This window comes from Tursiops truncatus, chromosome 9 (genome assembly GCF_011762595.2).
Source record: "Tursiops truncatus isolate mTurTru1 chromosome 9, mTurTru1.mat.Y, whole genome shotgun sequence".
NCBI lineage: Eukaryota > Metazoa > Chordata > Mammalia > Artiodactyla > Delphinidae > Tursiops > Tursiops truncatus.
The window spans coordinates 55,346,561-55,359,814 of NC_047042.1; the positions used below are offsets into that span (position 1 = coordinate 55,346,561).

The 13,254-nt window shown below is 40.5% G+C and overlaps 1 long non-coding RNA gene across 2 annotated transcripts in view; it reads left to right on the plus strand.

Moving 5' to 3' along the window:
- LOC109548576 (uncharacterized) overlaps positions 1–13,254 on the plus strand; it is a 187,600-nt gene that overhangs the window by 164,122 nt on the left and 10,224 nt on the right. Inside the window, exon 5 of one of the 2 annotated variants that reach the window (XR_012333988.1) lies at positions 2,040–2,232. The exons of the other annotated variant lie outside the window; for it this stretch is intronic. This is a non-coding gene — a long non-coding RNA (uncharacterized lncRNA). Of the gene's footprint in view, positions 1–2,039; positions 2,233–13,254 lie in introns of those variants that run through there. 2 annotated transcript variants of the gene reach the window in all.

Here is a 13,254-nt window from a genome sequence, read left to right on the forward strand (position 1 = left end):
TGCCTGCCCTGTTTTTGTTCTGCCATCATGTGGGGGCATTAACTTTGTCTACTAACCCAAAGCTGGCTTATAGATGTGGGCATAGTCCAGCTAATGGGAAGGAGAAAAGACAGAAAAAGATCCAAGGCAAGAAATTGTCTTCTAAGCAAGTAAGGCATAAATTGCACACATCACTTCTGTTTACATCCTGTTGGCAAGTCCTTCATCACATTAGTCCCATAGATTCACCTGGCCACAAAAGAGGCTGGGAAACTCTACCAGGGTGACTATATGCCTGGAAGAGGGAACATTAGGTCACAATCATGGAGACTTTGTGTTCATTGTCTTAAGTTGGCTTAGGAAGAAAAAAGTCACTTTTCTCATATCAATGATAAAATTTCACTTAAATTAGGTATGGTTGTCATATAATGCTTATTTACTGAAGATCAGTGTGATGTTTTATTTTTCCAGCTTCTCTAGGATATTTGGACTTAGCTACCACTAATTACACACACACACACACACACACACACACACACACACACACACACACAAACACACCCCAAAAAACAAAACAAAACAAAACAAAAACCTCAGAAGAAGCAAATTTAAAGGCATAGAGCCATGTTTCAGTTTGACCTTCCTTAGAAAGAAATCTAGTAGAAAGAACCTTTGGTGTGCAAGCAGGAGTACAACTATTTAGATCCAGCTCTGTTATTAATTCAATAAGTGGCCCTCAGTAAGTCACTGAACTTACCTGTTCCTCATCTGTAAAATGAAGGGATTGGACTGCATCAATTTTGGCTTTAAAGATTTCATTTAATCTTAAAAAGATGTCATGCACTCCCACAGAATAATTTTTGGGCTTTTAGAATCTGTTGATTGAAAAGTTACAGAATGAGAAAGCACTAGAACTAATTTAGTGGCATTTTAAAGTAAATGGTAGAACATCTATTATTTATTCAGTCTGCATTTAGTTTTGAGGATGCTGCGGCCTCAGGTTGGAAACAACTGAAGCAGATGTTTTCCTTTTTTTTTTTTTTTTTTGCGGTACATGGGCCTCTCACTGTTGTGGCCTCTCCCGTTGCGGAGCACAGGCTCCGGACGCACAGGCTCAGCGGCCATGGCTCACGGGCCCAGCCGCTCCGCGGCATGTGGGATCCTCCCAGACCGGGGCACGAACCCGTGTCCCCTGCATCGGCAGGCGGACTCTCAACCACTGCGCCACCAGGGAAGCCCAGATGTTTTTCTTTTCTCCTTTTTTTAAAAAATAATTAATATTTGGCTGCGTTGGGTCTTCGTTGCTGTGCGCGGGCTTTCTCCAGTTGTGGCGAGAGAGGGCCACATCTTCAATGTGGTGCATGGACTTCTCATTGCAGTGGCCTCTCTTGTTGTGGAGCACGGGGTCTAGGCATGCGGGCCTCAGCAGTTGTGGTGCACGGGCTCAGCAGTTGTGGCTGGCAGGCTCTAGAGCACAGACTCAGTAGTTGTGGTGCACAGGCCCAGCTGCTCTGCCGCATGAGGGATCCTCCTGGACCAGGGCTCGAACCCGTGTCCCCTGCATTGGCAGGCAGATTCTTAACCACTGCGCCACCAGGGAAGTCTCGAAGCAGATGTTTTTCAAGATAACTTAATGCTTTAAAAGTCTTCAGTTTTGAGGTCCTCTTCGAGCAGGCGTAGGTGTGACACCAGGGAAAGAGTGTGAGAGGGTCCTGCAATGAATGATGAGTGATGAGGGCATGAATGATGTTCAGGTCAGCTCTGCCCCCTGGTCCCCGGAGCTCCAAATGTAATCTCGTACATGGAGGTGGCTTTGCCACCCAGCCTCACTGTGAGCCTGAGGATGTGGAGCGTGGTTTAGTTGCCTCATTCTGTGTAAGGTGTGGAGAGGAACAGGAAGAGACACCGCCAAATTCAACATAAGAAACCTCTTCAGAGGAAATCACTTATCCCTTATTCCATGAGGAGTCCTATGATAAGATCTACTTCCTTACTTTTTTATAGTACAGTTAAATGGATCCCAATTTTTCCCACTTCCATTTTTTTTTTTTTTTTTGCAGTATGTGGGCCTCTCACTGTCATGGCCTCTCCCTTTGCGGAGCACAGGCTCCGGACGCACAGGCTCAACGGCTATGGCACATGGGCCTAGCCGCTCTGTGGCATGTGGGATCTTCCCGGACCAGGGCACGAACCCATGTCCCCTGCATCGGCAGGCGGACTCTCAACCACTGCACCACCAGGTAAGCCCCCACTTCCATTTTGATTTTTCTGAAATTATTTTCATTGAGCTCAACAAAGATTTGATTCATTTTTTAGTGGATTTTCCCCTACTTTGGCCCATATCAAATCTTGCAAATAATAATTTCTGCCTTTATGAATTTTCTTTTGTGGCCATTATTTTTTCCAGTTCTACTTTTCTGGGTCAAACTTTGCAGACCCTAATTCTGAGGAGAACATTTCTGAGGGTCAACTTGAATCCACATTATTCTTGCCTTGTACACTTTAACCATTTGTTGCTTTTGATTTTGTTTTAAATTTTTCTATAGATTTCTTGTCTTCAATTTACTAGTTTTTTTGATTTGTGTGTTTAATAAAATGTGGCCCTTTATTGAATATTTTTTTGGTCTGTGTTACTGTGCAATTTTGGCCTTTGTCAACTCTATAGTATTCATTATGAGCTGGGCAGTTTTAGCACCCAACAAAAAGATTGTTGGTAAGAGTAAAGCATGAGGTCAGGTTGCATGGTAGGATTAGCACACTGCAGACAAATGGTAGGGTCCAAATACCAGGAAGGAAAGGTCTTCCTTTGTACAGTCTCACATGGTCAAAATTTCTACCTCAGATCAACAAGCAATATCCTGCAAAATGATCTACAGAGGGGGCATTCCCATTAAAATCAAGAAACAAGAAAATGACGCACCCTATCCTATTATTTATCTTTCTAATAAAACAAGGAACAGAAAGTGTAGGATTGGTGCGGTAAGATCACGGGTCTGAAATGTCTGCGACCTAATGACGTGGGAGAAGTCAGGGAGTCTAGGATGTACATCCTAGAGCTTGAAAAGGGGGTTGGGACATATTAAAACTTCAGGAATTTTAGAGCTAGAAGCCACGAGTGAAACCCTGAGAGTAGATGACATCATTTAGAGAAAGAGTGTGGATACAAGAAGAAGGCATAGGGTGGAAACCTAAGGGACTTCAACATTGATGGTTAGACAGAGGAGGGGGCCCAGAAAGAACTATGAATCAGAGCCAGAGAGAGGAGGGAACTGGGAAAACTCAGTGCCACGGAGCAAAGGAGAAAGGATTGCAGGAAAAGGGTAGCTATCAATGTGTTGAAAGTTGCCAAGAGGTCAAGAAAGATGAAGATTGAAAAGTGTTTGGTGGATTTAACATAAGAGCTCTAAAATTATTCACAACCCCTGGCCCAGGAATTATACTTTGGGAATATGTACTCATAAAGGAAACTAAAGCTGGGTGAACATTTATGCAAAATTGCTTATTGCTTTGTTTGTAATCAAAAATAAAACCTAAATGTTCAACCTAAGAAATCTTTAAAAATCACTTTATGTACAACTAAATCCTGTTTTTGAAGACTATTTAATAGTATGTGAAATAAATGCACTAAATCTATGAGCATTGAGGTTATAAATGATTTTTCATTTTCTCCTTTATGCTTTTCTGTTTTTTTCTGAAGTTTTCTATAATGAGCATATCTAATTTTATAGTTGAGGGAAAACATTTAGGTAGTTTTATTTTTTTTAAGCAGCTAGGGGATACATTCTTGCTGACCAGGCACAGTAAGCTTTAATTAGATTCTTTCAGGCAGGATAGAAACAGAAATCCAAGCCACTGAGAGAAGGACTGAGTCCAAGAAATGACTGACAATTTACATAGTACATCATTGCTAATGCTTAACTCCAAGGGGAGGACAGCTGGAACCTTGACGGTATTTCTGTACTATCTGCTCTTTTCTGCTCCCTGTCTTTGCCTTCTGTCTATTTAAGAGTATTTTGCTAGTTGTTCTGCAGGGTGACAAGGGCCTGGCTTTCACAGCTTCATGCCCCTCCACCTCTCACTTATAACTGGAATCTCCACTTATTTACCACTGCCTCAATACACAAATAAGAGAATTCTTTGGGTAGCTAAAATGCAGCAGTTTAAGTGAGCAAAGTTGTACTGGTCAGAGTTGCTGTTGGAAAAAGTACAACCCAAAGGTTTTCAGAATGGGGGCAGGCACATGGAAATGAGAAATGTTCTCCTATATTGTTATAGCATGATGATGAATTGCTTTTGCTTTTCCAAAACTGGGCTCGAGCTCCTCTGTTCACCTCTATTATCTGCTGCTGGTCTCCAAAGGCGTATTACCATATTAATTCATTGTGTTATACAATTTGGTCAACTAAATGAGCTTACCTTATGCCCTCTTAATGGCATTGGCTTTTAATATTGGTTTCGAGGGATACGTTTAACAAAACAGATGCATCAAGGAAATGTATTTAAACTCAATTTGGTTTTAAAATGTCTAGTGGTCTCTCTAATGAGCCAGGTACAAAAAAAAAAAAAAAAAAAAAAAAAAAAAAAAAAGGGCATTTAAGGCAACACACTGTGATAAATGTGGAGCCTAAATGCTGAAGTATCCCTAATGCCCAGGGTGATCAGATGTGTTCTGGAAAAAAAGTCATACACTACAAATGTACCATTACAAGATCTGAAGCTTAATCTATTTTTTTGTGGAAAGGGTGTAGCACTTTATTTAGAGGAGTTGGCCTGCATGTCAGTGAGGCTGAGATTTAATTGCATGTCATAAATGCTGCCATCTCACTGACTTAGTGAGACAGTCTGAAGAAAGAGATGTGTGATAATGGCAATGAATGGTGAATGACCCATGGCATTAGTTCATACTTGCAATTCAAGTCTGACAGTATAGTAGAAATATGGGTTTAGAGCCACATACACTTAGATTGGAATTCCTATTTCCTCTCTTTTTTAGCTGAGTGATCATGGGAGAGTCAAATTCACTTATATAAGACTTGTTTCCTTGTCTGTAAAATGGGACAGTAATACCTAAAGCTAGAGTTGTGAAGTCTAGCAATAATACAGCAACAGTGCCTGGCACGTAGTAGCATTTAATGAAGTATATCTGTACCTTTCTGTATGTGTGTGTGTATGTATGTATGTATAATCGTGAATTTACCTACCTCATAATAGCTACTTGACTTTCTTGGATTGTTAAACCAATAACTGAATTCATGAATTCCATTCCGTTTATAGGCCTCAGTTGGTTCCACACATTCAAAATGGGCTGGCCACAGACAAACTTATCCGATCATTTCTCCCCATGGGATGATCAGGTTGGATTGCTGGCCAGTGAGGCAGCTCCAGCAATTGGCCCGCCTTTAAGGGCAGCCAAGACCACCAGTCTGGACATACCACATCCTTATCCAATGGCTACATATTGACAAACTAATGACCAGTGCTTGGAAAAATAGTGCAAGTTAATGGTCTTTCTAGAATGATATGATCAATATTTTCCCATAGATGGCTACAATTTTCATGGTAGAATTCACCACACTTTCTCTGTTCATCCTGATTACAGCAATGACTAGAACACAATTATTTCTTAGGTGAGACAAAAAGAAGCAGTTACATTTTTAACATTTCTTTTGGCCATTTCTCCCCCATTATACATAACACCCTAGGTCGTTTGATCTACTCTCTCTCCCTCAGACAGCCTAGGTTTAGTTCCCACCCTAAACTGTTACTATGTCATTCACTCCATCAATAGGTATCTACATATTTACATAGCCAGGCATTGTTCCACTGGCTGGATGGTATGAGGATGAACAACACAGTTGCTCTCAAGGTGCTTACAGACTAGCAGCAAGTCATTTCTCCTTAGTAGAATTCTGCTCACCCTTTTATATGTCATTCCAGCTCTTACCCATCTCTTAAAGTGCAGATAAATTCTTGTCTCTTCAACACATTGCTAGGAAGGTAAAGTAGTGAATCTCTATAGAGGGCAGTTGAGCAATATCTAATAAAATTAAAATGTAATACCATTTAGCCTAAGAGTTTCACTCCAAAATATTTACCCTATAGATATATTGCACATAGTTAAAATACCATATTCCCAAGAGAATTCGTTGCAGGAGTGTTCATACCAGGAAGATAGTAAAAACAGTGTAAATGTCCATCAATGGTTGAATATATGGTGTTTACAGACAATGTGAAATGATGGAGCCAATAGAAACAATGAGGAGTCTCTGTATCTTCTGATGAGGAATGACCTCTAGAGTATATTGTTAAATGAAAACAAAAACGAAGGGCAGAGGAATATATAGGGTGGACACAAGCTGTCTAAGGAAAAATAAACCCATATTTATGATTGTAAGTGCACAGAAAATCTCTGGGAAGATCCAGAAAAAACTGTTCCCTGTGGCTGCCTCTGGGAAGGGGGACTGGGCAATTATGGGACAAGGGAGGAAAGAAGAGTTAATTTTCACTCCATACCCTTTTGTACCTTTTGGAGTCAATACCGTGTACATATATTATCTATTCAAAATAATAAGTTCAATTTAATTGTGAAAAATTATGACTCAAAAAAAAAAAAAAAACCCCAATAGGGGGAATTCCCTGGCGGTCCAGTGGTTAGGACTCGGCGCTTTCACTGCTGAGAGCTCAGGTTCAATCCCTGGTTGAGGAACTGAGATCCCACAAGCTGGGCGGTGTGACCAAAAACAAGATAAAACAAAACCCAAATAAACAAACAATTCTTCTGACGTCCTCAGTCTAGAGATCTCTTCTTCCTCTCAGAGCAGGCAGAGTGGTATTTCATACTGGAATCTGTAATTTCCTGCTGTGAGATACCTCTTGTACTGTTGAAGCATTTAACATCGTAAGTGTGTTAATGTGAAGGAGAGGTTCATGCAGTGTAATCTGGATGGAGTTCAGTGTGGATGGTGTCATTTCTGCTGAGACCAGGGTGTCAAGTGGGCAGTGGTTGGTGGAAGGAGAGGGTCCTCACCAGGAAGTGGGGGGAGGGCAGCACAGTTGGTGCCTGGGGCTCCCTCCAGAGGCCCTAAGTAGTTGCAGTGTGGCTTCCACATGGAAGGCAGCAGAATCCTCTTGGGAAAAGAATTATTTTCATTCCTTTCCTGAAGAAGCCGTTTTAAACAGGAAAATACCTTGATAACTTGCACCCAGAATGGAACACAATGTTCTGAGGGTATGAAGTGGAAGGAGATCACAAAGAAATAGCTAAACATCTCTGCATAGAAAATGAATAGGAATTTGGAAGTTGGAAAGAGTAGAGGAGAAGGCGACGTGGGAGGGGATGGTGGCATCCTGGAACTGAGGCATTGCTGGAGACTGAAACTGAAAGAGAAAATTGGCCTATGAGCAGTTCTTGGTCCTGGGGTGATTGGGGGACTCTTGAGAACAGGAATATCTGTTACTGTAATTTAAATTGTTTTGTTTTGTTTGAATTAAATGCCATTTGCTCCCCAAGTGTTCAGTAAAATGTGCTGCTGCACAGCAAAGGCTTTATGTTAGCAGGCTTGGGGGGAGTCCAGGAGAAGACCTGGGCTCCATGGCTGGACTGGTGAGGATGGGAGTGCCACACAGCAGCAGGAGACTGTGAGAGAGGATTCAGCTGCAGCAGGAGCCCATGGTCAAAGGATACCATGAAGAACAGCCCCCAGGAAGTCACAGAGAGCTATGGAGGGTGTTAGACTTTGCAAGAGATGTGATAGGAGACTTGGGAGGATTTTATACAGATCTCAAAGAATAGGATGATCTCAGTTGCCCATTTTATGACGCATAAACCTGCAGGTGAAAATGAAACGAAAAATTCAGTCATCTGAAAGCCCATCTGAGGCCTGCAGGCATTTAGAAACAACCAGACAATTGACTGTACTTCCAGTATCTATGACAACATCAAGCGTTATAGGGAGACAGGCTAGAATCATGTCACTGCCTCTGGCTAGACCTGTACTTTACCCAACAGAAAATTCCTTGATATTCTCCATCTTTGACATCTGCCAACTACACAAACCGTTGTGGGGAATAAGAATAAATTTGTTCTGAATTGGTTCTTGCTATTGCCCCAGTGTTTCTTTCATGGACTACAACACCATGCTGAGATTCTCAGATGAGCTTACATTACTCTCTGTAGAACTTTAAAGTAGACACTGGCATCTGCCTACACATTTTGCTGAATTAAATATTTGGATTGCTAAATGTAGTATAAAATACAAGTAAATAAAAATATACATTTTAAGTTCTTCCATTGCTTTCTCTATATTTCCCCAGAGTCTGTAACAAGTCTTTGATTTAACTACAACATGTAAATGCCAGCCCTACCCCCACTTTCAACAATGCCATTCATCTAAGAATCTCAAAGCGTTTTTTAATAATGGACTCATTAATCCTCATAACACTCCTTCATTTGACACATGTAACTCTCAGTACATGATATGTTGGTACTTACTCTGGATTTAATTTAACAGGTTTTCCCCCCATTGTGGGTAGTCATTTACAGTGACCTCATTTTAGTTGAGTTATTGCTCAGATTTGTGGAAGTTTGAATGGCCTCATCCCAAAATGACATCTTCTGGCAGATAGAAGAAAATCATCTGAAGAAGCAACTATTATATTTTTTTAAAGGAGAGTCTTCAGCAACACATGGCCCTACAAATAAACAACTAGATTTTAATCATGGGCTAAGAAAGTGAGACATTTTGCTATTTTACAAAAAAGTAAAATTGAATGAATTTCAGAATTCATGGGAGGGAGAGAACAAAGGCTTAGCTGAGACTGGGAGGCCCTAGGTAGCAGGAGCTTAACCTCTTAACCTCTTGTCGTATCAAAGAAGGTCATTTTTCACATTTCCTCTTTTTATACTTGCCCTCTTTGATCTCTGTCCTTTCTGTGGTCAGATATGAAGATGGCTTTCTGGAGTTAAAGTCCACCAGGAGTAGAACAACATACCAGGTCGGGCTGAGGTCCAGTATCCAAGAAAATGTGGCTAGAAGAATGGGTTTTGGAGGTGGGCTGCAATATCTGTTGATTCAAGCAAGCTGACAAGTCCAAAGAGGAAAAGCATATGCACCGGAGTTGGTGGGAAAATGGGAGCTTAGAATCTGAGATAGATAAGGGAGTAGCAATTTACTGGGGAACTTTGGACAAACTTTGATGAGCAGTGTTCTTGTGTGATATCCTCTAGCCTGTGCTTATTCCTCCATCACTTTTAAAGACACGGCACTCTGAACCAGACGTCTCATAAGCTGACTCCTCCCTGTGGTTTCAGCTATCACCTCCACGTAGATAAATCACAAATCTCTCACATCAGCCTTTACCTCCTAGAGGAGTGATTCTTAACCATGTCAGACCCAATGCCCCTTTCATAACAAAAATTTTGTAATGTCCTTTTTATTATAGTGAAACTCATAAATAATATAAATTACCTATATACATAATTTAAAAAAGAAAATGCCTTAACTGTAGTATAAAAAATAAAGTAACAATACAATGTGTATTTCAGTGTATAAATCCTTGGGCACAACTACACCAGAAGACAAAGTGAAGTGTCAGATGTTAGCACCTTACCAAAAAATCTCAGGGATGACACAACTACAAAGCCAGGAAATGCAGGTGTACTATATTGGCAACTCTAATATTATGCCTAGTGTTGCCATTGGTGGTATGACTTTGTAAAATGGTCAACAGTTGTTGGTGAAATTTTAAACCAAGCAACATACAATCTACCATTGACTTACATGGTAGTTGTGTTCCTGGAAGCTGGTATACGTTAGGAGACATAAAAGTACTTTGCATTTATATATAAAATAGAGTCAGAGTCTAGGCTTAGAAAATTGAATTTTTCCTACATCAGTGGTTCTCAAATTTTTGGTCTCAGAACCCCTTTATACTCTTAAAATTATTGGGAACCCCAAAAGCATTTGTTCATGTGGGTTGTATCTATTGATATTAACTGTATTAGAAATTAAAACTGAGAAATTTTAACAATATTTATTTACTATTTAAAAATAACAATCTCATTACATGTTAACATAAATAACATTTTTATTAAAAATAACTATATCTTCCAAAACAAAAGATAATTTGGTGAGAAGAGTGGCATTGTTTGACAGATTTGCAAATCTCTGTGATGTCTGGCTTAATCAAAGACAGCTAGATTCTCACATCTACTTCCATATTCAGTCTGCTGCAATATGGTATTTTGTTAGAAGTGTTTGCGGAAAATCCAGCCTTATACAGATATGTAGTTGGAAAAAGTAGGAGTGTTACAATAGACTTTGCAGGTAATTGTGGATATTCTTCTTTTATAAGATGCAAAGCTCAACAGTTGATAGTTTCTTAAAAGCTTGTTGGAATGTGGAATCTGAAATCATATCAATGAATATTATGTACTCTGTTACATTAAAATCCATTGTTCTATCTTGCTCTGTGAAGGGACCTTTTACCATGTATGATTTTGTAACATCATACATTGGTTATTTGTAAAGTATTGGATCACTGAGTTATAAAGATCTTCCAAATGTTGACATATTTCATCATATAAAATCAATAAATCACATTCACTAATATTGCCACTAATCTCATCAGAAAGGACTTTAAGTCTTGAGAGGCTGTCAAGCTCATGGTGGTAGGTGCAAATTTTCCTTCCAATTCTTGCTTGAATGCTTAAATTTTATCATTGGCAACATGTACTTTTTAGTTGTTTTCTTGGAAATGAAAAAAAGTGTTCATTTTTGAGAAAATAGTCTGCAAAGATACTCACCTGAATAGTAACCATAGTTTGTCTGCCTGTTGTTTTTCCTAGTAAAAATGATGTTCCTTGAAAAACATGGCTGATTCAGCTTGCAACTCAAATTTGTATTTTGATATGTAGCATTTTGTCAGACAGAATATTAAAAAGTGTGTATTCAAGGGTTGAGATTTAATGAAGTTAATAAATTTTATTGCTTCATCAAGGACATTCTTAAGTGAAAATGGAGGGTTTTGATTTTGTTGGTTTAACTGCGAGTGCATGGTAATGAAGAATGCAGTGGCCACTAGTATGGTACAGTTTGGTGCTACTGCCTTGATTTGTGCAAGGCACCAACATTTTTACCCACTTTTGTCTCATCATTGCAAGTGTCAACTCAGTAAAACAGTCAGTGTCAACTCAGTAAAACAGTCAAATAACATGATGGTATTACTGTGAAAATGGTTTTGACCTTGACTATCCTTGATAGGGTCTCAGGGGTCCCTGGTCATAATTTGAGAACCAATGTCCTAGTTGGATTTCTGAGGGGGACATGTCAAAGTCACACAGGCCAATTCATTGTTGTGTTTGTACTGCACACACCGCACATGTCATGATATCTCTGGCTCCTGTCCGCTAATGTCAGTAGTGCCTTCCCATCATGTTGACAACCAAAAATGCCCACAAATTTCCACAATACCGTCTAGGGGCTGTAGTGACCCTTTGAAAAACTACTTCTCTAGAAGTTTTGATCTGTGTTAGCAACTTGACAAGGAAACTTTCCACAGGAATACCAGCCCGCACTCAACATGTACAAAGCAAACTCATCACTTCCTGATAGATTCAAAATACATTAGAGCTGGAAGGGCCTGTACGGTTCACCTAGGCCCACCCTTTACAAATGAAGAAGGCGGCACAAGAAAGATAAGTGGCTTCAAGGTGATAACTAGCATTAAAGTGACCATTATTGAATAATGGTCCATTCCATCGTGTTTCAGGCATTTTATACATTTTCTCATTTAATTTGTAGATATTTCCAGCCTCATTTTACAAAGGACAATGAGACTCAGAGGTAAAATGGCTTCCCAGAGTTTATAAAATTAGTTAATGACAGAAAAGAAACCTTGAGACCAGGTCTCTTGGTTCCAAATGCTTTGCTCTTCCCTTCCTGCCATGACTGATCCTCCCTTCTACTGCTTTCCTCATGCACATCCAGTTAGATCCTGCCTCCATCAAGTTTTCCACATTCACCCTGCATTTTCAATGCCGTCATATAGTTTAGGTCCCCATTTCTTCTCATTTTGACTTATTACCCCGTAGCTAGACACCTGACTCTGCTCTGTTCTTCCTTCTATTCACTGTGGATGTGTTCTTCATGCTAAAGTCATGGATCAGGACAGGGCCCCCAGAGGGGAGAGAAGGGAGAACAAATACATGCTGAGGAACCAGGGTGATAGGTGGATCTGGGCACTTGTGCCCTGTGATTAAGGAGAAAGTCTGTCCTAGGTGTTTGCATTTCTTTTTATCTTGTCAGCAGTCCATGAAGTCAGCACTGTTACCTCATTTTAACAAGAGGAAATTGAGAGATAACTAAGAGGTAAGTAGCTTGTACAAGGTCATACAGACTGTCAGTGACAACTGGGAACTTGAACCCTGACCTCTTGTCTCCAAAGCCCTCTTCTGCCCACATCTCCCTACAGGAAGGCATGGGAAATTATGTTCAGAAAAGCATTAGGACCCCTATCAGGCCTAGAAGTAGGGCAAACTCAACTCGACTTCTAGCTAAGAGAGGGAGCACGTTTGTTTAGCACCCAGTTCAGGCAGGAGAGGGTGAGGAGAAGATTCTGGGACTGGTTCTCCAGGATCTGTGCCAGAAAAACCAAACTTGTTTAGAAGTGAGTTAAAGTCAGCTGAGCAGACCTGGACTTAAGGATCTCTCAGGCTGCTACCTGTTTATGGAAAATTGGTCTCGTTTTTCCTCTGTTTGCTAGAAAAACTCCTTTGGGAAAAATCAAACGCTGCCCTCCCAGGACTGAGAGGAAACAAGACTGTCCCCACACTTTGGCAGGCCAGAGAGGAGTCTCTGAGAATCCCTGGAAGCCTGCATGGTAGAGGGAACTGATGGGGGGGGGTATGGGGGGGCTCTGCAATGATCCCGCCTGAGCCAGCCTCACTGTTGACACACCCCTGCTACCTGCTATGTGTGCCAACTGTTTCATTCCTCTTCTTTGCTCCAGTGGTGCAGACTTCCTCCCAGGTCTCTAGTCCTTCTCCTATTTCTATTCTTTATGGAATTTAGAAATATAGAGTGAAAACAAAACAGGATGTTAAGCTTTTTAATTCCCTCCTTTCTACAGTGTCTGCAAAATGGACAAAAAGGCAAGAACCTACACAAACATGTTTAGGCTAGTATATTCAAGAGTAAAGAAGTGGATAAAAGTCCCTCAACAGTTCAATGACCCTTACTACACTTGGGACCACCTCCTCTCCTGACCTTTACAATA